The following is a 26,263-nucleotide window of genomic DNA, read 5'->3' as shown; positions in this document are numbered from 1 at the left end:
CAGGGTTGGAAATGTGACTCTACGGCATTTGTCTAGCATGTGTGAGGCCCTGTGTTTGATCCTCAGAAGTGCAAAAAGAAAAAATGAAAGAAAGAAAACATTCAGATTGGAAAGGAGTAAAGTAAAACTATCTTTATTTACAGACAACATGATCTCATAGAAAATCCTAAGGAATCTTTTCTAAAACTAATAATTGACTTTTTCACCTTTGGAAATAGACCAGACTTGGGGTGCAGGGGGGACCAAACAAACTAATAATTGAGGTTAGCAGCATCACAGGACACAGAAATAGACAAATCAATTACAATTACACAATTAGATACAAATCAACTATACTTCTGTATATTAGCAAGAAACAGTCTTGAAATAAGTAATTCCATTAACTATAGCATCAAATGGAATAAAATCTTAGGAATAAGTTTGGCAAGAACTCTCAAACAAAGTAATGTACAGAGAAACGAGCATACTTACTTGCATTCTTCTTTTTTTTTATTTTTGGTACTAGGGATTGAACCCAGAGGTGCTTAACCACTGAGCAACATCCCTGGCCCTTTTTAGTTTTTATTTTGAGATAGGGTCTCAGTAGGCTGCTTACAGCCTTGCTGAGTTGCCAAGGCTGGCTTCAAACCTCCAGTTGTCCTGCTTTAGCATCCTGAGTCACTGGGGTTACAGGCATGCGCCACCATGCCCAGCTATACTTGCATTCTTAATTCAGGTTTGCATCTGAATAACTGCATACAATTCATACAAACTTCTGATCTTTGTTTCCCTCATCTTTAAATTGAGAATTCTACTGTAATATTACTTTCCTTACAGGCTGTTATGAACATTAAAACAAAATTAAAGTATAAAGCATCATACAGTGAATAATTATACCAAGTATAGCCCCCAGGAGCTCTTTGCCTTCCCAGGTGTCTGGTTGAAGTAGTACGAAAACACATTCAGGAACTTGGCAGTTTTGTCACATGGTACAGGGTTGCCTGTTCTGTCTTTCTGCAGAGGAGCAGGAGCCATCATTTTAGATCCAGATAGTTGGGATTGAGTTTATATTTCCAATTGGATCACTCAGTTTTACTCTGAAATTACCAACAAGGCATTTATTTTTCATGCCATGATTTACTCACTTTGTAAAAGGTTCCAATTTTTAGTTGTCACTTTGAAATAGCATACCCTGACCCTTCTTCATGTTATAAAGTTTAGGAGGAGTTTTTGTTACAGCATATTGAATAACTGAATTGTTTTTCAGTACTAGGGATTGAACCCAAAGTGCCTTACCACTAAGCTACATCCCCAGCCCTTTGTATCTTTTTTATTTTGTATTTTAAGTTACCTAGGCTGGCTTGGATCTTGTGATCCTCCTTCTTAGGCGCCCTGAGTCATTGGAATGGAGACATGTGCCATTTTGACTGATCCCAATGTTCTTTAAAGCTGTCATTTTTTAGTACTTCAATGTGTACCATTGAATTTAACTTTCTTTTCCTTAATTCTCCTCTTAAGGCTTTAAGGCAGCCAGCTCCTTTTTCTGATGAAATTGAAGTTGACTTTAGTAAGCCCTATGTCAGGGTAACTATGGAAGAAGCCAGCAAAGGAACACCTTGTAAGTAGATACCTAATTATTTTGTTGTGTTACTAGTTTTTAACATTCTGTTGTATTTATCAAATACATACCTACTCTCCATATACTTCACTCAAGTTTACTTATGAATGTAGTGAAAGTCATTTAGGCAACTATTCTTACTTTTCCATAAATTAGTAGAGAGGGAGGGATTCCTCCTATTTGCCTTAATGTTCAATTTGGGAGGGTAATTCCAGGCTATAAAATTTTATTTTTTCCTTAGGATGATGCACTTGTTTCTTGACCTATTGTCATATCTGTGAGATATAATGAAACATAGACAGTAAGTTATTAGCTTGTTTTGCTAATTTGTGGTCCTGAGAATCAAGACCTGGGCCTTGTACATGCTAGGTGAATGCTCTACCTACTGAGCTACACCCACAGCCCCATTATCTTGTCTATTTTTATAAAGATTCAGATAATATCTCAATCTCTCTTATTTCTCATATCATTCAGCATTTTCCACACAATTTTCCCTCATTGTGTCTGTCAGATATGATGCTGATTGATACAGGACAAAATATCCCAAGTTGGGGGATATTTATCACTTAATTTTATCCTTAGTAGTAGTATAATTTTCCAGGTTTTATTTTTTTCCTTCTTGGTACTGGGGCTTGAACCCTGGGGGCTTTACCCCTGAACCATATCCTCAGTTCTTTTTAAAATTTTTATTTTAAGACAGAGTCCCACTGAGTTGCTGAAAGCCTTACTAAATTGCTGAAGCTAGTTTCAAACTGGCAGTCCTCCTGTCTCAGCCTTCCATGTCACTGGGATTGTAGGTGTTGCATCACCAATCCTGGCAAGACTTGCTTTAATATTTTTAAAGCTCATACTCTTTATTTGTAGGCTTAATTTATATCATCGTTTAATAATTTCTACCACATAAATTTTTTAAAAGATTTTTTGTAGTTACAGATGGACAGCATGCCTTTGATTTATTTATTTTTATGCAGTGTTAAGGATTGAACCCATTGCCTCACTTGTGCCAGGCAATCGCTCTGCCACTGAGCTACAACCCCAGCCCAACCACGTAAATTATTAATATGTGTTCTGGATACTCCTGTTTGAGGCAATTGGTTTTAGGAATATTCATAAATAGAAACTTCCATGAGCACTCTTTATGAGTACAAAGTCACTTAGGCAACTATTCTTACTTTTCTGTAAATTATTCTTTTTTTTCAGTCCTTTTCTGTTTCTTCTACTCACAATGGTAAATGCCCTCTGTACTCTGTAAATGCAGGGCTTGACTTAGACCAGAGAATAAGAGGCCATGATAGCCACAAATATTCGCTATATACATATGATACCAGTCTTAGAGATCAGGATTGGGCCCTTGTCCCCTGGTGTTGAAGATTAAATACCTGAGAAACACCAAGGCAAGCAAAGAAAGCAAGTTTTATTTAAGAAAGAGACAGAGATAGCATACATCTCTGGAAAGAAGTGGGGCCCAGAGCTAGATGCCCATGAAAGTGGGAGTGTCTTACTCTTTTATAGACCCCAGAATCCCCCACCTTCTCTTTTCTTCTTTTTTTCTTCTCCAAAGGGCAGGAAGGTGCAGCCCAGGGGCTAATCATTAATAACTCTTTGTGCTGGGAAGTGTGATCCGAAGGTTATGTGTTAGCGATACTATGAAAATCCTCAAACTGAGTGGCAAGAAGTATATACAAGGTGGAGATGCATATATATTTCCTTTTTAACATACTGTCTTACTCTTTTATTGTCTTTGGCTCATTACAAGTCTTTTTTTTTCCCCAGAAAGTGAACAAATTTCAGTTTGATGTTTTACAACAAAAGTCCATCATTAGTTCTTTGTTAGTTAATCTTGTCAAAAATAAGATACATTTCTGCCTTTCAGGCTTCAGTGTCCACATGAAGGTGGATATTTTTATAGTTTATTAGCCAGAAAATTGCTTAAAAATCCCCTTTATATATTTCTTTTTAAAAAATTATATTATTGGAACATCAGTGGTTTTCCTGATCCTGGAAAAGAATGGAACAGTTATAGAAGTAAATGACAAAAATAATATTGTACTGTTGTGCATTAAAATGTAATGAATGTGACTAGGCCAAGAAATGGAAGAAAGTACTCTGTGGGCCGCAGGATGAAATTCCGATCATGTAACACTGATTTGTGTCCAAAAGACTTTCCAGAGAAGCAGTGCTCTGACTTTGATGGGAAACATTTCAACATCAATGGTCTTTCCCCTAATGGGAGGTGGCTTCCAATGTACAGTGAGAGCAAGTAATCATAATATATTTGATGTAATGTTTTTGAGACCTAAGAACACATGACTTTATTATTTTACACCCCAAAGTAACTCTTTTTTACATTTTTACAGTTGCCATAAAAGATCTTTGTAAACTCTGTTTTCAGGTTGCCAGAACTACTAACTTCTACCAATTGAAGGACAGGGTTGCTGAAACCAGTGAAATCTGTGTTCAAGGCCTATGTCGGGTAAGTAAACTAGAAGTGTGTATATATGTACACACACACACACACACACACACACACACACACACATACTGTGATTTAATTACAATAGTTTTCTTCCCTTTCTCTAACCAAATATTCCTTGTGTGGCTTCCTGGTACATTCTTGTGACTCCAAATAAATTTATCTTTATATCATGTTATATATTACAGTGTGTTTAGATTTGTTACTAGGCCATTTTCTGTCATTTAATAATGACTCATAAAGCTCTGTTTGCTGATTTTGTTTTGCTTGTGCTATTCAGGATCAAGATAAAGACGGTGTGAGCTCCCTAAAATGGTAGAAACTGCTTTTGCTACTTTGATTGTGACCTGCTGTGGTGACATTTAACTAACACCTTTGTTAAAATTCTCTCTCTAGCCCTCTATCTCTCATTTCTTATGTACATTCAAGGAGTATCTTAATTGTACTAATTGTGTTTTGAAGCTGTCTGGCTGTGATCATGTGTTAAACTCCAAGGTCAAGAGAGACAAACATGGAGTGTGTGGTAGAGATAACTCTTCATGCAGGACAATGGCAGGTGTCTTCAGCTGTACCCATTATGTTCAGCTGTGTATTTGCTTCTAGTTTTCCCTTTTATTTAATGTAATAGTAGAGTACATGATGAAGGTATAATAGTAACACTTCACTATTGTTTTGTGTGCTCTATACCCTCAGTTCAAAATGATTATGAAAGAAATACTTCCTAAATATAAAAATTACATCTAATACCAAATGTACTCTTAAATTAATGAATTCACTCTCCCAAGACAAATCTAATTATTAAAAACATAATAGGTGCATTTTGAGAATAAGAGTAAATTCAGTGTTATTTGACCAAGATGTGTAAATAGATTCCTAGCAATTGAATGTTCCTGTAATCTAAATAATCTAAAATGTATACTTATGATACTTTTTCAGGAAACTTGCTTTAAATTATTATCATTTGAACCACTCTTTTTTTTTGTCTGACTTGGTCTAGCTGTTGCATTTGTTATTAATATTGAAAATTTTGATTGAAGGCAAAGAATAAAATCATTAACTTAAATAGTGGATCATAAGTATCATCATATTTGATTTCTCAAGCAGTATCTGAATTACAGATATTAAGAATTGATATTTGGTCTTGATTTCATTTTTACTCAAAATGGCTGTGAGACTATCTCAGATATTTTCCAGTCTAAAATTTCCTGGACATTTTTTTTCTTTTTTGTGAAATAAAAACAGACCATTAAGACTTTCCTTGCACAGTAGAAGTGTGTTATTTATAGCTATGTTTTTCAGCATCTTATTGTGTTCATATGTGTTTGAACATGTGTTAGGTTATTATGAGTTATCTCAATTAAAGAGGTATAACTTAAAACCCAAAGATTATATTTTTACCTATAAAGTAAGTGTAGAACACTTCATACTGTTCCATGCTGGTGGTACTATTTTTCTAGTTGTTTTTATTCATTATTTCATGAAAGCCACACACATTTGATCTCCTATAATCAATGACTCATACTTATCACAGTCTGTTGAAAATTATATTTTTGGAGGAGAAAAACATATTTCAAATTAGGATTAAATAGTTAACCTTGCAAAAACTGTACTGTGAATTAATTGATTTGTAAATGGAGAAAAGTGTTGAAGTCATTTTCAGTACCTTAAATGGCATTGGCCACATTTCTGCTCCCTGGTGGTCACCTTTATCTTGTTGCCTTTGCACTGTGTCAGGCTAGCTTTCTTGAAAAACTCTAGCAGATAGAGTGAAAGTAGTGAACAGGAATATTTTATAGTGAAGAGAATGTGAGTTGAAATTATTCTTTAAGGCTGATAACCTCCAACTAATATGTATGTGTACTGTATGCAGACTCTTCCTACCATTTATCACATTATATTTAAAATGGGATGCCTTAAAGAGATAGCAAAAGAAACTACAAGTATAGCAGGATCACAAATTTAAGCTTTTATAAAACTTCTTAAGTGAATCCAGTGTTTTAAAATTTAGTGCATGAGAAGTATTACAGTTTCTCTCACTTGTTTATTAAGTAGAGAAAAATCATAATAAGAAAAGAAAAACTTAGATTAACATAACTAGAACATAATCAATTATATACTTCCCCAAGAGTATTTGGATAACTATGTAATATGAATGTTTCTGTTTCAGGAACAGAATGTTTCTGTGTTTCTGTTTCTTGTTTAATGTATATTTAATATAGTATTTTCCCTTTTTTATTGAATTTGATCTCATAAAATAGAGGCATTACTTTTATTTAATTTCAGTAAACTAATCCCTATACTTATTTACTTATTTTTCCCAATAGAAAATCTAAATGCATTAGTCAAACTTGAATATGCTAATTAAGCACTTAAGGTGCTGGCATACTAATTTCATTCTATTCTATGTTAAGAATTGTATTCTGGACGTGAAGGTACATACTTGTAATTCCAGTGACAGGGGAGATTGAGGCAAGAAGATTTCAGGTCAGTCTCAGCAACTTAGAACCTGTCTCAAAATAAAGAATAAAAAGGGCTGAGGATGTAATTAATGTAGAGAGTTCCTGTATTCAATCCTTGCTACTGAAAATAATAATGATGATAATAAAAGGAAGAAAAAACAGAACTTTAAAAATAAAAAGTTAGGAAGAGTTATACTTTAAGAATTTGAAACTCTATGTGCTTCTAGACGACAGCTGCTTTTTTCCAATCCTTAGTAACTTATTAAGGTATTGGTTCAAAAGGAATAACCAGTTTCATTTTTTAAAGGTAAAATGAAATTAGAACTGACTGTACCATTCATTTAGCAGTAATATCCTCTAGGACACCTGCTCTTGTGAAATTGAACATGCATAACTTTAAATTGCAGGTTACAGTGTTGTTGTAAAGATTCCCACAGGAGCAACAAACATTGAAATTCTTCAGCACAGCTATTGTGGAAAAGCAGAAGATGACAATCACCTTGGTAAACATTTTTGGTAAGCAGCAGCCAACATGTGGTTTGTGTGTGATTTCATGGAGGTCTGAGGTTGGTGTGAATTCCTGGAAGGCAAAAAGAATCCCTGGAGCAAACACAGTTTCAGTTCCTACTGAGCTTAGGTCATCTGACTCTGTACATATGTTCTTTTTAAGCTACACAAAATATATCCTTTTCGAAAGAAACACTGAACGAAATTCTGAAAGTTTTTTTTTCTTCATAAGGATATTTTAGATAACCGAATGTATGTTCACTTAAATACCTGTGTATTTAGAATACAGTTCTCCTCCCTCTAGTTAATAAAAATTATGCAACTTTTTGGCATTTATATTTGGAAATTAGCTTTAAAATTTAGATAATTTTGCTTAGACACAACATGAAAAGAATATTTTACAAAACTTTTGCATTTGAGAAACATCTTAAAAGTTGACTTACCAACAGTTTACCATGCTGGAATAGGTGGTGATGTTCAGCTGATATTGAGGAATTATCTACTTCACATTAATAAAATATGAAATATTGGCCCAGATAATTAATCTTATAACAGGGAATGTGAATCTGTTGTGAATAACTTATTTCAGGAATTATATTTGTCATTACCAAAGTCAGATGTAAAGGGATCAACCACATAATGGATACAGGGAATCTTTTTGGGTGATAGAAAAGTTTTAGAACTAGATTAAGGTGGTGGTTGCACATTATGAATGTATTAAATTGAAGTATTCATTTAAAGTGATTAATTCTGTGTTTTCTGAATTTCATCTTAATAAATGCAATGATTAATTTTCCCAGAGAATAAGATTTAAATATTTTGATATATTATTCTTTTATGTTTATTTGAAATTCTTTTTCTTCTGCTAAAAAATATTAACCTGTGTGCATAGACACAGAAGAATGCTACAGTATATGTAGATAAATAAACCAGTAGATCTCTCTAAGGTTCCAAGTGTACATATCTGTATCTTCCTGGGAATGGACCACAGGTTCTGCCCAAGGTTGAAAAATTAGAAATGTTCATCTATAAAGTATCATCATTTTTTAAGAGAACTACAAATGTAAATGTTAAAATTTAATTTGAAGTGAGCCAAACAAACAAATTCACTAGAAGGGATTTTTAAAATGTTTATGAAATTTTGTAACTAAAAGTAATAAAATATGTAGAATTTTTTTCACAAATCCTGTTTCCCTTAGAGTTAATGTAACAGATGTTTCTTTAAATAGGCGTGTCTACATTTGATTAAGTGCAGATTCCTACACAGAGGAATTTCTGTTTCAGAGAATAAATTTAGAATGTTATTTGTTCTTCACTGAACTCAGTATAATATATAAAGGCAGTTTAACTAGTTCACATATACACAGAAACATGTAACTGATTTGCAATGATCCCTTCAAGATTGCTTTTTCAGAGGGGTATTGCATTTATTATGAAGTTTAGCATTTATTATGAAGTATGTCAACTTTGTGCTTTTGGTGCAGCTCCCTGCATGTCAAACACATTTTTCCCCAAAAGGTTATTGTTTCACTGAGAAGTATAATACTAGTAAAACAAGAAGAGAAGCACTTGATTATTACAGAGTTTTATTATTGTAAAGTTTTAAATATTACATATTCTCTTGAAAATTGAAAATAAATAGCATAGATTTTACCCTTTACACACTTTGTAAACATTTTCCAAATTTGATCCTGATGAAGGGCCTGTTAAGGCAGAAATTTGTATTGACTTATTATGCAATTTAGGAATCAGAGCTAGAAGTTTGTCTAACATCACAAATCAACTAATTGAGACAACTTGAACTTAACCCACTGTTTGAATACTAAATTCTTTTGTCTTTTTACTACCACACTATTGTGGACACCATGCAATTTTATATTTAAAAAGCAACAAATTAAGAATATATACTATACTATACTTTTGCATGCATGTATTTGATAGGCTTATCTTATTACCTATCAATGGGAAAGAGAGAACAAGAAAAGGCATGACTAGAGAAGGAGGTAGGAGTATTATTCTGAAAAGCTGATATTCACATACATTTCAACAAGGATAGAGTGCCTCTATAAAAAGATCGAGACAGGTGCATAGAGAGTGGTGTAGTCATTGCATTTCCTTTTAGAATACTGACCCTAGTTTTTAAGCTTTGTACATTTTTTTCCAAGAGAAGTATAAATGGAGTCTTGCCACAGTCTGCTCTTTGTTTCCTTCTGTTGATGACCAAGATTGGCTTAGCTGATCTGTCTGGTAGGGGCATGATTTCTTTCTGCCTGGCCTCTTTGTGTAGGTTGCTCCTGAGACTCTGTACCCCTTTCAGATAGAAAAGTATAGCGTGCATTTATTCTAATATATTTGGTTGATGGGCTGAAGATCCCCTACTTACAGAATTGATACCACACTGTTGCAAAGTCAGGTTTATTTCTTCAATATTATTCTTAATACCAATTTAAAATTTTATTCTTTAAATTTGATACAGGAATTTAAACAGTTAAAAAAGCTTTTTCTGTACTGTTGACTTTCTTTATGGTTTGATGAGCAATACGTTTGTTCTTTTACAGCCCTATCTGATGCCCAAGGGAATTTTCTTTTAAATGGAAGTTTTGTTGTTTGTTAAAAAGAGAAATAAACATACAAGGAGCTCTTTTTGAATACAGTGGATCAAACAATTCAATTTAAAGAATTAACAGTACTGACTGGAAGAAGAACTTGTTTTACGGGTAACTCTTTGGTTGTCAGTAAGACTTTGCTTTAATCATGTTAGTGAACTATAGTGGTTAAATACTTAGCATTCATTATTAAGCTTTTTTTTGAGTGCTGGGGATCAAACCCAGGGCCTTATGCTTACAAGGCAAGCACTCTACCAACTGAGCTATCTCCCGAGCCCCAAGCATTCATTATTAAACATAGAAATTATGTCTGAAGCATGTATGTTTTATAAATTGATTGTATGTTCCTTTGTCTTTATTGAGGTGCTATGTGTGGGTAATTTATACAACCCTGATGTATGATATTCCTTCCACATTCCTGTGGAGGATAGAAGTGACCTGTTCACATGGGATGTACATGGACCACGACAAGACTGTATCAAAATGTGTCAAGGTACCCCAGTTTTAAAAAGAGATGGTGGTTTAACTGTATGCTGTTATCATTCAGTCCCTTTGAGTCAGGCTGCTATGGAATCCTCCTCCTTTCCATATGGCACAGACATACAAAAGTGTAGTTTTATTTTCTCCTTACTTTTCCCTCTCTTCCTGTATCTTACTTAACAGCCCCCACTGAAAACTCCCCTTTTCAACTGTTCCTGGTACATTCTCACATTCTCATTCTCATTCTGTTTATCTCTCTCTCTCTCTTACTTATTTTTTTTTGCAGTTGCAGAGATTTTCTCTTACTTACATCCCTCTTCCTAGTGAAATACCTACCTTCTCATCCACTCTCCTCCACACACTTGTTCTTAGCAACCTGTCTCTCTCTCTTTGTGTTGAGATTTCAAACCTTCTGTCATTCTTTCATTTGCCTTCCATGGTTAGGTACTGGTGGCATGAATGACTGAAAGGAGCAGAGAAGAAATGGAAGAGAAATTTATATTTGGGACAGAAAATAGGAAGACTAGAGTCTTTGTGTAGTGTGTAATTATGGATGCTTTGTTGTGCAATACATGTTCAATGAAGGATATTTATTGAGGGGTTGCTTTGTTTTAGGTTATTAATGAGACCCCAGTTATGAATTCAGGTTTTAAAGTCTAGCAGATGCAACAGAAGCATGAGTAGAAATCATAATGTTAAATAGTAGTGTAATAGTAATAAAATGGTAAATGCAATACCTTATCTCTGTGTGTATTAGAGATGATCAGAGAAAGAAGGTGTGAGTAGACTGAAGCTGAGGTATAGAGAAGATGTATGGAATGGAGAAGTTGTTTTCATGGAGAATAGAGAGAAAGCTTAAGAATAGGGGAAAACAGTGGTCAGAGGAAAGGAAGCCTAGAGCAGTGTGGAGATGATCCTATAGGAGGAATCAGGTGACCAGAGGCAGTGGCCACAGATGATAAGAATGTGAGGGACAATCTAGTTAGCTGATGTGAGCAGGTTCCACAGGAACTGTGCTGCATCATTCAGGAAGAGGCCCACCTGCAGTCCTGTTGCTTTGGGACAGTGATGCACAGAATGTTTGCATGGAACAGGCATTCCTGAAACTGCTTGCGCAGTGTCTCCAAGAAGGCCTGTGGTAGTGGATGACTACCAGGTCAACTGGAATAAATGCTAAAGTAGAACTAGGGGCTTTGGTAATGCAGAAGGAAGAACTAACTTGGTGGAAAGGCCCTGGATGTACTTTATTGAAGAGTATTGGAATTTGGGGAGCATGGGAACCTAGGGGGACAGAGCCAAGCAATAGGTGAATAAAGGCATATTCTTAAAGCACATTTGTAAGTGCAGTGCACACACCAAATAAATAATAATATGATTCTTGGAGTTTGTGAAATATATAGTGAGAAGTGGTGGGGGTGTCCAGACCAGGAGAGTTCCCTTAAAGGATCACGTGCAAGAGAAAAGAACTATTAATTCTTTTCCCACACAGTACACTGTTGAATGTATTCCTTTTTTTACCCTTTTGGTTTCTCTCAGATGCATTTCCTCAGTTTTTGTTTTCATATTTGTTTTTCTGCATTTTGAAAATTATCAGTCCTCAAGATTTTTGTCAGTACTACACATTTTCTTAGTATTGCAAGCCTGTTTGATAGCTTTAATTTTCCTTCATTTTTTCATCTTTGTCCATGACACTCATTTCTCTTGCACTGATTTGTTTGTGTTGCTTTTTAGTCTTGTTATGTGACCCTCACTGCCAGATGTCCCTCATTTATTATCCTGGCAATTCCCTTCAACATTCTCTTAGGCTGGATTCCTTGTTTTCTGTTTTATGAGTTCCTCTTTCTGGTTTCCTTCCCGCAGTAGGTGAACATGCTCCTCAGTAATATACTGAGAAGGAAAGGTAACTTTAGAGGTTCCCATCCCTGAAAGTTGTTTCATTCCATTCTCATTCTTGCTAAATACTTTCATACAAATTCTAAAATACATGATTTCCCTTGAAAATTTGGAAATTCTTGTTTTATGACTATTTCCTCAGCTTATTTTTCAATTTCCTGTGCTTGTATGTGGCATTTTCTATTCTGGAAATTTTGTAGATCCCTTCATGCTAATACCTTGATGCTGATGTTCATTTAATTTTATTTTTCTTTATTTTTCTAAGGAATTAGGTTGTCATTTCAACTTGGAAACACTGATTCTTTGTCTTGAGAAATGTAGTTGCATTCATTAATTTTTTTATTTTTATTTTTATTTTTATTTATTTATTTTTGCAGTGCTGGGTATTCAATGCAGGGCCTTGTGCTTGCGAGGTAAGTACTCTACCAACTGAGCCATATCCCCAACCCCATTAATGTTTTTGATAATTTCCTCTCATTTTTCTTATGTTTCTGAAAGTTTTATTGTTTGAGTATTCAACCTCTTAAACTTAGCACTTAATTCTCATTTATTCTCTCCATTTCACTGTTTTCATGTTTCTTCTCATAATGTCTTGCTTTTATTTCATGGGTATAATATCTTCTATTAGGCCTCTGAGTGTATGTGTAGTCTTGAGTTTTTTTCTGCTCTCATAAACTAGTTTCATCCTAGTCTTATTTTGTTTTTATTTCTTTTGTCCTCTTTTGTTAGTAGCTTTCCAGAATTTCCAATGATCACTTGTTGATTGTTCATATTTAGGAAGGACTAAGATGCTGATTTGAAGTTCTGTGTGGGGCAGACGAGTCAACCAGAGGCCTTGTTCTAGGGTAACTGGATTGTTGAGTAGCCCTTTTGTTTGTCAGTGGGTTGAAGAACCAAATGTCCTTGTCAGTTGATCCTTTTCTTGGTTAAATGGTCACCCAAGAGAGGAATTCCCTCATCTTCTGACAGTTGTGGTGGGGGAAAACAACAGACGTCATCTTTGGGTCACAGTAGGTGGTGAGTCAGGCTGGAATCTGTTCTTTCATTATGGAGACTCACTTCATCACCCCATTTCACTCTGCTGTGCTATCGATTCCCTGCATTATGTCCCATTCCCTCAAGTTCTCTCCTAGAGCTATGCTGTCCACCTGTGGCTAGTCCATGTGCTGCGTGATATAGTCACTGGATTTGGAAACTTAATATGAAAAAAAGAATGCAAACATATGGATAATTTTTACATTGGTGCCATATTAAACTGGTTCTATTCCAGATAATTGGGTTAAATACAAATGCTATTGAAATTAATATCACCTGTTACTAATTTTTTAATGTGACCACTAGAAATGCCAAGTAACTTAGGTGGCTTATTTTCTGCTGCTCTTGGCTAGAAGGGTTGTTGACTTAACTGTTCTTCATAAATACCTTTCAATCAAGTCTTTATTTTTTAGATCTACCTCTCACAACATTCACCTCTTCAGACAAACCTGGTGTCTTTTGATTCCTGGACTTCTCTTGGATTTTGTGGCATGATTTTGTTTTTTAATTCACTCTACACCTTCACAGGTTTAGTATTCTTCTTCCTTGACTGTCAAAAGTCTATTCAAGGACTTGGACTGGGACTGGGGTTCAGTGGCAGAGCACTTGCCTAAAACATGTAGGGCACTGGGTTGTATCCTTAGCACCACATAAAAATAAACAAAGGCATTCTGTTCATCTACAAGTACAAAAAAATTTAAAAATACATATTCCAATCTGCTTTTCATATTAAAAAATTCCTTCTCTTGCCTACTGTGTTTCCTTTTATCCCTGTTCTTTTAGACATATGCCTTTTAAAAAAATTTTTATTTTAGAGGTTCTTTAGGAAAGATCGGAGATAATTAGTCAACTGATAGTACATAGTTGAGCTTTATAAACAGAAAGTTGGTCATGTCACAGACTGCTTAAACTCTGTACTGTCTCTTAATTGCAGAAAATGTAAATTTAGACTATTCTGACTACTTATAACCATTTCTCTGAATTTACTTTTGCTATTATGCTGCATACAACTGGCCGTCAAATCTCAGTGGCTTATAACAAAAGTTTATTGACTGCCCATATTATGCATTACTGCTAATTTGTTAGGGCTCTACTCTAACTTGTTATATGTATCATGTCATTTTTTTAAAAAAATTGATGGACTTTAATTTTTAGAGCATCTTTAGGTTTACTGAAAAACCTTGAACAGGAAGTACAGAAATGCTGGATATTCTGCCTTCTTCCTTCCCTTTATGTTTCCCCTTGCCCATCCCTTACCCACTCCCTCTGTTATCATCTTGCATTAGTTTGGCACATGTGTGTAATTGATGAGCCAATTTTTATGCATTATTATCAACTAAAGTCTATAGTTTATATTAGGATTCACTATTTGTGCTGTGTATGTTTATGGTGATGTTATCACCCAGAGAAGTTTCCCTGCCCTGAGAATACCTGTGCTCACCTTCTCATCCTGCCTCCCTCCCTGCAATCTGTGACACCACTGATCTTTTTATTGTCTTTTCTTTTCTTTCTTTTTTTTAAATCAGTGTTCCAAGAGTTGTGGAGGAGGGTAAAGTTCTAGAGAATCTTATTGTGTAAACAACTTTGGCCACCACCTTGCTGACAGAGAATGTCAGGAGCTTCCTGGAATGATTCTAGAGAACTCCAGTGAATTTTCGGGCTGCTAGTGATTGGAGTGAGGTAACATTAAAAAACTGAGTCTTAGAACTGTTATAATATTGTGTTAGGAAACTGCATCAAAGATTTTATAAAATTCACACATATTTAGCTTTATCATTTAAAAAATAATTTTTTATAAAGGCAGTACAAGTTTTCAAAATGGCTATCCTTAATCTATTTATAGTTATCAAGTTAGCAATAACATTTGCTAATGTTTATAACTAGTTTTATAAGTGCAGTAACCTGGAATATAACCTTCTTCTAAGGTTTGGTTTCCTAGGACCAGTGGACATTTCAGTGACACTTGGGCCACAGAAATGAGGGGTGGCAGTTTTACCCAGTGACTGTCTGTAAATGATTGGGGTTATAATGCACTTAGGAATGGTCTTACAACTGTAATTTATCATGCAAATTGATCATTGCATCATTTTGTAATACATCCTATTGACTTCTTACAGTGTCTTGTTACATATGGAAAAGGATCAAAGCAGTGACAGGTTTGTTGTCAACTGAATGAAGATCACTTGAGTGATGGCTTCTGTAATCCAAGTACCAAACTTGAATCTCTAAGACTATGTGAGCTTCATGCATGTGCTGCTTGGAAAGTAGGATCATGGAGGTCTGTGAGTATATTTAAAATTTTGACATTACTGCTGTGGTAAATATTTTAGCTTTGCTTTTGGATTCATTTTAGTTACCCAAAGACTGTAAATCTCATGTTTTATAATATTTTATCAAACTATAAATATTTTCATATTCTGTGTTTACATTGGTATCTTTACTATATTTAGAATAGGCATTGTTTAGAAGTTCTGCTGACCAGGCAGCTGGAAATCTGCAAGATGAGCAGTGATCAGACTAGATGAGCATGGGTAGCGTATTGTCCTGTGAAGATTGCCAGAGCTGATGGAAACCTTTTCACCTCTCCCTTCTTTATCTCTTTGAAATGTACTTAATGTATTAAGTGAGATACACCAGGTAGAGTTTGAAAGTATATTTTTCTATAATTGTACTGACTTTGCCTCCAAAATATCAGGCATTTACTGATAATTTTACATGATAATTTTTAAAGCTATATTAATAATACACATTTCATTGACTTCAGTATTTAGTAATGTCTACATAATATATTTAAATAAGTAGGCATATTGATTGAATTTATTAATTTTAGATTTTTGAATGTGGCATAAAGGGTTGTACAAAAGATGTACTGAAAGCATATTATTACCTATATATTTGTTAAGAAAATTGAAGTTTATGTAATTTTTAAAAAGCAATGTATTTTTGATATCTTTTTATCTTTATCTTTCAGTGCACAGCTACCTGCGGACGTGGGTATCAGATAAGTGCTGTTAAATGTGTCAATGAGCTCCTTAGTGCAGTATTAGATGACAGAGAATGTCAAGGGGCCGTCGCCCAGGTGATAGGTAAAGGAAACCTCTTTGTGGATTATAAACAAAAATATCTATTATTTAACAAGAGGATCACTAATGTGTTCAAATTATTTTATATGTACTTTTCCCACTTAAACCTCTATGCCTTAAAAATATGTGCATGAGATAGAATTTATCATTCTTGGTTTTGCCAGTCTTATAGCTTAATTATGAAATAGTTTACCTTTTATCTGCCATTGGATCTTTTATTTAACTTGTGTATTTCTATTCTTTGAACTGTGCATGTTGTATGACAACATCTATTATTATTAATATTATGGAATCTTAAAGTGTGTTGTGCTTTTTTAAGGTGGACTTCTGTATTCCTTCAGAATGTTTCAGCCTAGTGGTATTTTTGAAGGACTTGGCTCTTTCCCTTTTCAATTATCAGATGCAATGATTCAAATATTGATATTCAGTCTTATTATCCACTGCTAGCACTTGACAGTACTTTGAACATTTGAAAATAAAATTCTTTATATTATCACTTTTTAAATTGGTGTGCAGCTATTCTTGAATAAGATATGTGACAGAGGCAAAGAAATATCAGATTTAATTAAAATGTGGTCGATTAATTAAATGATGTTCTTTGAAATTGGTTTTTCTTTTGAATAGGACTGTATAGTTACTCCCTGCCCAATTATCCCCAATATTGGGGCTACTTCCTTACCAGCTGTTCCCATAGGAAAAGCAGCACAGTGGAGACATGGTTCTTGGACCCCAGTAAGTGAATTTATTGAAGAGATGCAGTATTTTTTGGGGGGCCTTTAGATATCAGCAGAATGTTTGGGACAGATTTGCTTAAGTTAATGTATGTATTCATTCTCAAGTATTTTGATGGAATGGACCAAGTATAGGGCTTAGAATTAGGTCACTTCATGGCTAAATTATGCTCTGTCTTTCCACAGCCTGTGTTTATGTGCAGGAAATTTGAACCTTTTGTAGATTTTCTAATCTACAAATTGAGTATAATGATACTTATGTCCTAGGTTGTTATACCGATGTGACATCAGGCATTTATCAACTTTTACTTAAACTATGGACATTTTCATGTTGCTTTTCTGAACTAAAAGCTTTAATGTATTTAGAATATATAATGTGCTTTAGTCTTAAATATTCATTAAGTCTTTTAAGATTAATGTTAATGATATATTAAAATTATCTTACGTAGTATCTTTAATTTTTTCATATAACTAAGCATTATTCCAAAACATTATATTAATTCATATTTTTATATCTGTTTGTGAAATTTGTAATCTAAACTGGGATATTTTCTGCCCCATCTGTATTTGACTGAGAAATGAAGCCAGGTGATATTATTCCTAATTTATGTTTTCTCAGGAAACTTGATGTTTTATGAATGTGAGCAACATCTATGGTTAAGGGAATTGGGAGAGGTACTATCTAAACTTTTGATGTTATTTTAGTTTTTAAGTGCTCTGTGTCTTGTGGAAGAGTTAATCAAGCCTGCTCTGTAAGCTGTCCTGATGCTCATGATGGAATAGCAGGTGAATCACAGTGTGCACACTTGTCCAGACCTGCTGAAATATCTGTGTTTGCTTTAGCCCTTGTGGAGAATGGCAAGAAGGAAATTGGTCACCTGTAAGTATCCTTATGAGAAAATAGGAAGTGAAATGTTTAAATATAATATATGGTATTTTATATAATATCAATGTAGTATATTACATTGTAAATATTGGCTAAATTTCTGGTCAGTGTTCAGCATCATGTGGCCATGGAAAAACAACTCAACAAGTTTTATGCATCAACCACCAGCAGCCAATTGATGAGAATTACTGTGCCCTGAAGTTCGACCTTTGGTAGAACAAGAATATAATCTGCCGCCTGCCCACCCAGGTACAGCCACTTTCCTGGTTCTTCTGAGCAGCCAAGCCAGTTCCCAGGCAGACTTTTCCCATTAACTCACAAACCAAAGATAATCAAAATCAGGGGATCCATCTGTCATTCAGAGGAAACCAATGGAGAACAGGATCATGGGGATCAATAAGCTGTTCTTTTTTGAGTTATACTAATTCTATCATTTTGTAATATTTCTGTCATTTTTTATATTTCCTTTAGCAGATCTGTATATAATGACATCAAATACTTTTAATGCTAAATTTAACTAAAGATGGATAGTTTAAATCTTAAATGGATTAAGCATTTTTGATGTAGACTACAACTCCCTAGAGTTCTTAATGAATTTGAAGAATAATGTGATATTTGATTACAAAGGAATGTACTTTAAAACAATTCTGATTAGGGTGCTTTGTGATAAAAACAAGAGAAAATCCTTTAAGAAGTAAGACTACAAATGTTTATAAAGAAACGAAAATTACTGTGATAGAAATGGAGTAGAGTAAAATTGAGTAAACTACCAAAGTTCATATTTTACATGATAATAATGATACAAATTAAAGAAAAATACAAAGGTAAAATTAGGTAACTTAACACTGTGTTTTGCTTTTTATATCTTCCCAGTTAATCTTAAAACTTTAATTCCTTTGTACTTAACATTTAGGATGAGGGTGAAAGATTACTTCCTAATGCATGCTTGAAAGACTTACTTTTCATCAACAAATTTTAATGATGCCCTCAGTAAAACTTAAGTGTTTCGTCAGATTTTCATGCTTCAGTGTGCTTAGGGTTGAGTCAGGGAGTGATTTCTTTTTTTTTCGGCATGCAAATTCACACTGTGGAATCTGCAGTTCATGTGTGTGTCTGTGCTTTATCCTGGCCCGTGTTCTCACAACTGTGCTGGAGGTCTTCAGCGTAGGGTCGTGGTCTGCCAGGATGAGAATGGACAGAGTGCAAGTAACTGTGATGCACCCTCAAAACCCCCGGAGTCAAAGCACTGTGATTCAGGGCCTTGTCCACGCTGGAACTATGGAAGCTGGGGAGAAGTAAGTCATAATATTCACTAAATTTGTGGAGAGGTTTACATCTCTGAAGACCTAAAGTAAAGTGCTTTTATGACTTTGAACTAATCTTACTTCACTATCCCATACTGGTGGATAATTTTTTTTTTTTTTTCGGTACTGGGGATTGAACCCAGGGTCTTGTGTTTGCAAGGCAAGCACTCTACCAACTGAGCTATATCCCCAGCCCATACTGGTGGATAATTTTACTTCACTATACATGGAAAGAGGTTTCTTTTCTTAATTGAGAGATCAAAACATGGGAGATCTTTCCATCTTCTAAGGTCTTCCTCAATTTCTTTCTTCAGTGATTTGTAGTTTTCATTGTAGAGATCTTTTACCTCTATGGTTAGATTGATTCCCAAGTTTTTTTTTTTTTTTTTGAGGCTATTGCAAAAGGGGTTGTTTTCCTCATTTCCCTTTCAGCTGTTTCGTTGCTTGCGTATAAAAATGCTTTAGATTTATGCATGTTGATTTTATAGCCTGCTATTTTGCTGAATTCATTGATGAGGTCTAGAAGTTTTCTGGAGGAGGTTTTTGGATCCTCTAAATATAGAATCGTGTCATCCGCAAATAGTGGCAGCTTAAGTTCCTCTTTTCCTATTCGTATCCCTTTAATTTCTTTGGTCTGCCTAATTGCTCTGGCTAGAGTTTCGAGGACAATGTTGAATAGAAGTTGTGAAAGAGGACATCCCTGTCTTGTTCCTGTTTTTAAAGGGAATGGTTTCAGTTTTTCTCCATTAAGAATGATGTTGGCCATGGGCTTAGCATAAATAGCCTTTACAATGTACAGGTATGTTCCTCCTATACCTATTTTTTTCTTTTCTAGTGTTTTGAGCATGAAGGGGTCTTGTATTTCATCGAACGCTTTTTCTGCGTCAATTGAAATAACCATATGATTCTTATCCTTAAGTGTATTGACATGATGGATTACGTTTATTGATTTTCGGATGTTGAACCATCCTTGCATTCCTGGGATCAACCCCACTTGATCGTGGTGCACAATTTTCTTAATAGGTTTTTGGATACCTTTTGCCAATATTTTGTTAAGGATCTTTGCATCTATATTTATCAAGGATATTGGTCTAAAATTTTCTTTCCTTGGTGTGTCTTTTCCTGTTTTGGGTATGAAGGTGATATTAGCTTCATAAAATGAGTTCGGTAGGGTACCCTCCTTTTCTGTTTCCTGGAATACTTGAGAAGTATTGGAATGAGTTCTTCTTTGAAGGTCTTATCAAACTCGGCTGAGAATCCGTCTGGTCCTGGGCTTTTCTTGGATGGTAGATTTTTAATTGCTTCTTCTGTTTCATCGCTTGATATTCATTTGTTTAAATTGTGTATGTCCTCCTGGTTCAGTTTGGGAGGAGCATATGTCTCAAGAAATTGTCAATGTCTTCGGTAGTTTCTATTTTGTTGGAATACAGATTTTCAAAGTAGCTTTTCATTGTGTTCTGTATCTCAGTGGTGTCTGTCGTGATATTTCCTTTTGCATCATGTATTTTAGTAATTTGAATCTTCTCTCTCCTTCTCTTTGTTAGTGTGTCTATGGGTTTATCTCTTTTGTTTACTTTCTCAAAGTACCAACTTTTTGTTTTGTAAATTTTTTGAATTGTTTCTTTTGTTTCAATTTCATTAATTTCAGCTATGATTTTAATTATTTCCTGTCTTCTACTACTTTTCTGTTATTCTGTTCTTCTTTTTCTAGGGCTTTGAGGTGTAATGTTAGGTCATTTAGTTGTTGACTTTTCATTCTTTTCTGGAATGCGCTCCATGCAATGAATTTTCCTCTTAGTACCAGTTTCATAGTGTTCCAGAGATTTTTATATGTTCTATCATCATTTTCATTGACCTCTTTGAATTTTTTCATCTCCTACCTGATGCTTTTTGTTATCCATGTTTAATTCAATAGCATATTATTTAGTCTCCAGGTGTTGGTGTAATTTATGTTTTTTATTTTGTCATTGATTTCTACTCTTAGTCCATTATGACCTGATAGAACACAAGGAAGTATCTCTATTTTTTTGCATTTCCTAAGGTCTGCTTTGTGGCATAACCTATGGTCTATTTTCGAGAAAGTTCCATGTGCTACTGAGAAGAACGTTAATCTGCTCATTGATGGATGGAATATTCTATATGTGTCTATTAAGTCTAGGTTATTGATTGTGTTATTGAGTTCTATGGTTTCTTTGGTTGGAATTTGTTTGGAAGATCTATCTAGTGGTGACAGCGGTGCATTAAAGTCACCCAGAATTATTGTGTTGTGGTCTCCGTGATTCCTGAAATTGAGGATTTCTTTGATGTATGGGGATGCACCATTGTTTGGGGCATAAATATTTACTATCGTTATGTCTTCCTGATTTATGCTTCCCTTAAGCAGTATGAAATGTTCTTCTTTATCCCTTCTGACTAACTTTGGCTTGATGTCCACTTTATCTGATATAAGGATGGAAACCCCCGCTTTTTTACTGAGTCCATGTGCGTGGTAGGTTTTTTCCCATCCTTTCACCTTTAGTCTGTGAATGTCTTTTTCTATGAGATGAGTCTCTTGCAGGCAGCATATTGTTGGGTCTTCCTTTTTAATCCATTCTGCCGGTCTATGTCTTTTGATTGATGAGTTTAGACCATTAACGTTCAGGATTATTACTGAGATATGATTTGTATTCCCAGTCATTTGGCTTATTTTTGGTTTTTACGTTGGCTTGGTTTCTCCTTTGAGTGGTTTTTCTCTAAGGTAGTTCCTCCCTTTGCTGACCTACATTGTTGTTTTTTATTTCCTCCTCATGGAATATTTTGTTGAGAACATTCTGTAGTGCAGGCTTTCTATTTGTAAATTCTTTTAACTTTTGTTTATCATGGAAGGATTTTATTTCATTTCAAATCTGAAGTTTAGTTTTGCTGGGTATAGGATTCTTGGTTGGCAACCATGTTCTTTCAGAGCTTGAAATATGTTGGTCCAGGCCCCTCTAGCTTTTAGAGTCTGGGTTGAGAAGTCAGCTGCTATCCGTATTGGTCTCCCCCTATATGTAATCTGATGCTTTTCTCTCGCGGCCTTCAAAATACTATCTTTATTTTGAATGTTAGGCATTTTCATTATAATGTGCCTTGGAGTGGATATGTTGTGATTTTGTACATTTGGTGTTATGTAAGCCTCTTGTATTTGATTTTCCATTTCAATCTTCAGGTTTGGGAAATTTCCTGATACTATTTCATTGAATAGGTTGTTCATTCCTTTGGTTTGTATCTCTGTGCCTTCCTCAATCCCAATATTTCTTAAATTTGGTCTTTCATGAGGTCCCATAGTTCTTGGAGATTCTGTTCATGATTTCTTACCATCTTCTCTGTTTGGGCAACTTTATTTTCAAGATTCAATATTTTGTCTTCATTGTCTGAGGTTATGTCTTCCAAGTGGTCTATTCTTTTGGTGATGCTTTCCATTGAGTTTCCTTCTTTTCAAGGATTTCCGTTTGGTTTTTTTTTTTTTTTTTTTTGAGAATCTCTCTTTGTTGAAATGATCTTTTGCTTCCTGCAGGTGCTCTAGCTTATTGGTATTATCATTCATTGCCTGCTTTTGTTCTCTAATTTCATCCTTTGCTTCGCAAATCATCGTAATCATGTATAATCTGAAGTCCTTTTCTGGCATTTCTTCTAACATACTGTCATTGGATTCTATTAATATAGAATCTAGATTTGTTTGGATCATTTTCTTCCCTTGTTTTTCCATGTTGTTCATGTATCTTCCCTTCTAGCAGTACAGATCTGGGGTATTGCAGATTTCCCCCTATAGGCTTATAGTGACCCTATAGGTTTCCAAAACCCTTTTTTTAAGGGGATATCATTATTAGCAGTGCCCAAATCAGACACTATGCAATCCTAGACCAAATAGCCCCTGACAGTGAGCTTTAAGCCTCCAGCAGGCATCTCAAGATGGGATTTGCCCCACCCAAAGATTGGAGCTACAAGCTTCCACGATTATCCGAGATGGCCGCTCTGGCTTCAAAATGTGTTGGCCAATGGGGACCTGCAGCTCAGGGTGTGGCTGTGGTCATCAGGAGGTCCTGGAAGCAGTATGTGGTTGGTCAGGCAGGGGTCCTGGAGGTTGGGTGTGTTTGGTGTGGTTGTAGGATCCTGGAGGCTGGTTGCAATCAGTCAGTCTGTGGTCCCAGTGATAGGGCGCAGTTGGTCTGGGGGTCGTGGCGGCAGGGAGCAGTCAGTCTATGTGAGGGCCCCAGAGGCAGGGAGTGATCGGTCGGGCTGAAGGATCCTGGAGATTGTGCTCAATCAGTCCGGCCCAGGGTCCTATGGGGCCTGACTGTTGTCTCAAAATGGCGGCAGCCATGTGTAATCAAACCTGCAGGTAGTACTGTAACAGTGAACTTCCAGGCAACAGCAGGCAGCTGGTGCTCCACTGGCACTCGGCGATCAGTTTGCTGACTGTTGTCAGACTATTGGGAGGTGAACCTCATGCGTTGGGTGATGGATAGGTGTAAGGCAGGCGATGGACTGGCCAGAGGCAGGCAAATGGCGGATGATAGACGCCTGACAGTGAGGAATCTGCTCTCAAAAAAGGCGTCGATATGCTGGCAGACTGTAGGTCATCACAGGAGACAAATGGGGTAAACACCAGGGGATCAATAAGCAGCAAAAACTGCCTCACCAAAAAACAGATATCCTCTGCTTGAAACCAGAGTTACAGAATGACAAGGAATGCAGCCTTCCTCTAGTCCACCATCTTGGATCTCCTAACTTTATTATTTCTGCATGCAGGTATGTTCATTTTCAAAATTGAAATCATAAGAGAAATATAAAAAATTAGAACCTTTATCATTTTGGTATATATCCTGCTAGATTTTTGCTCTGTATAGGTTACAGAAACAGATTTATATTATACATGCTGCTTTGCTATCTATGGTTTTCATAAAAAATGTATTGAGTATATGTGTATGAAATTTGACCTGTCTTATTAGCTCTCATGGCTACATAGTAATTCAATGATTAAAATCCATACATTATTTAATTGATCTTCTTTACTTAGGTAAATCAGTTTCATTTCTGGCTGAAAAAATAGTATTGTTATAGACTTAATGCCTTACTGAAATATTTTCCTACTAAGTCTCAAAAATTGTCAGTTTTTCTAATAACCAAGAAATTAAAACATTTTTATTCAGGAATAAAATGTTGACAATTAGAAATAATAAGCTTGAAGCTCTAGCATTACTAATTATATTTAAACAATGAATAAAGCAATATAGTAGTCTCTTGAACATCACATAGATTTGATATTTCCTCTTCTTATTTTTAGTGTACACAAGTATGTAGAGGAGGAATAAAATCAAGATTTGTAATATGTCAGTTTCCCAATGGCCAACAGTCACCAGAGCACAACTGTCAAATCCTAAACAAACCACCTAATGTGATACAATTTCATAGCCTGCTTGCCTTGATGATGTATCACGGCATTGGGGACCATGGAAATCGGTACAATAGTATTCTCAATCTTATATTTTGTTTTCTTTTACTGTGTGCCTTTCACTTTAATTTCCTTTCTTTATAAATCATTAAATCAAGAGCTTCCTGGAATGATTCTAGAGAACTGCAATGAATTTTTCTGTCCCATTTGGGCTGCTAGTGAGTGGAGTAAGGTAACAATAAAAACATGAGGCACTTTCTTCTGAATTTTTTTTTAAAAGCAGACCATTGGCCTTCTTGGCTTGTATTATTAAATTTGATAGTTGGAAGAAGGATTGATTCAATTTCAAGTACTATAATATTTAATAGTTTTACAAGTATTTATTTTTATATGTGAATTTTGACCCATAGCAATATTCCTATGAAAATATTTTTCTTCATCACTTTTTTTGTTTGCCCTCACTCTTTACATTTGTATATAATGTTAATGCTTTGCTTGTAACAATGGCAAATCAAGACTGTCTTACTTGAGCATATAACTATATGTAACTCTTGTCTGTCAATGTCCAATAACTGATCCAAAACCAATTAACATTCTTTTAAAATTTGTTTTTATCATTGTTAAACATTATTTTGTTTGGAAATGTGAAAATTTATATTAAAAAAGAAAAATTACATAAAATAAATTAATTGGTTACAGTTTGTTACACCACAGAAAACTATGATTTATATAATAATTTATATGAATATTAACTTTTCTCCACTCTGTGAAGTGACTGTGGTTTAAGAATATTTTAATTTTCTGTGTTGTTCTTTTTATAGATCCATAGACCAAACTCATAAATATTCCTCATGAGTGGTTCATCTTCTCTAGCATTTTTCAAATATCCAAACATTGAAAAATATGTAATACATAAATATATTGAATTATTTTTCTGTCACTTGTGCTCTTTTAAATCATGAACAACTAAGTACATTTCTTTCAAATTAAAAATTGGTTTGAGTCTATATATTTATGAAGTTAAACCATTCTTTAGAAAACAATCATAACTCCAGTTTTATAACTAACCTTTTTTCATAACCTTTTTTTTCTTTTTTTATTATAAACAAATGGGATACATGTTGTTTCTCTATCTGTACATGGAGTCAAGGCATACCATTTATGTAATCATAAATTTACATAAGGTAATGTTGTTTGCTTCATTCTGTTATTTTTTCCCTTCTGCCTACCCCTCTCACCCCTCTTTTACCTCTATACAGTCCTTCCTTCCTCCATTCTTACCACCCTCCTTAACCCTAACCCTAAACCTAACCCTAACCCTAACACTAACCCCTCCCACCCCCCATTATATGTCCTCATCCACTTATCAGCGAGATCATTCTTCCTTTAGTTTTTTGAGATTAGCTTATCTCACTTAGCATGATATTCTCCAATTTCATCCATTTGCCTGCAAATGCCATAATTTATCATTCTTTATGACAGAGTAATATTCCATTGTATATATATGCCACAGTTTCTTTATCCATTCATCAATTGAAGGACATCTAGGTTGGTTCCACAATCTGGCTATGGTGAATTGAGCAGCAATGAACATTGATGTGGCTGTATCTCTGTAGTATGCTGACTTTAAGTCCTTTGGGTATAGGCCAAGGAGTGGGATAGCTGGGTCAAATGGTGGTTCCATTCCAAGCTTTCTGAGGAATCTCCATACTGCTTTCCAGAGTGGCTGCACTAATTTGCAGCCCCACCAGCAATGTATGAGTGTACCTTTTTCCCCACATCTTCGCCAACACCTA

General features: G+C 35.0%; 1 pseudogene; it reads left to right on the top strand.

Moving 5' to 3' along the window:
- Positions 1-3,666: 3,666 nt before the first annotated feature.
- Positions 3,667-24,544, top strand: LOC124973765 (A disintegrin and metalloproteinase with thrombospondin motifs 20-like; annotated as a pseudogene).
- The last annotated feature ends 1,719 nt before the right edge of the window (positions 24,545-26,263 follow it).

Source organism: Sciurus carolinensis, unplaced genomic scaffold (genome assembly GCF_902686445.1).
Source record: "Sciurus carolinensis unplaced genomic scaffold, mSciCar1.2, whole genome shotgun sequence".
NCBI lineage: Eukaryota > Metazoa > Chordata > Mammalia > Rodentia > Sciuridae > Sciurus > Sciurus carolinensis.
The sequence above is the reverse complement of the archived record's forward strand: the minus strand, read 5'-3'. Positions and strand labels throughout refer to the sequence as shown.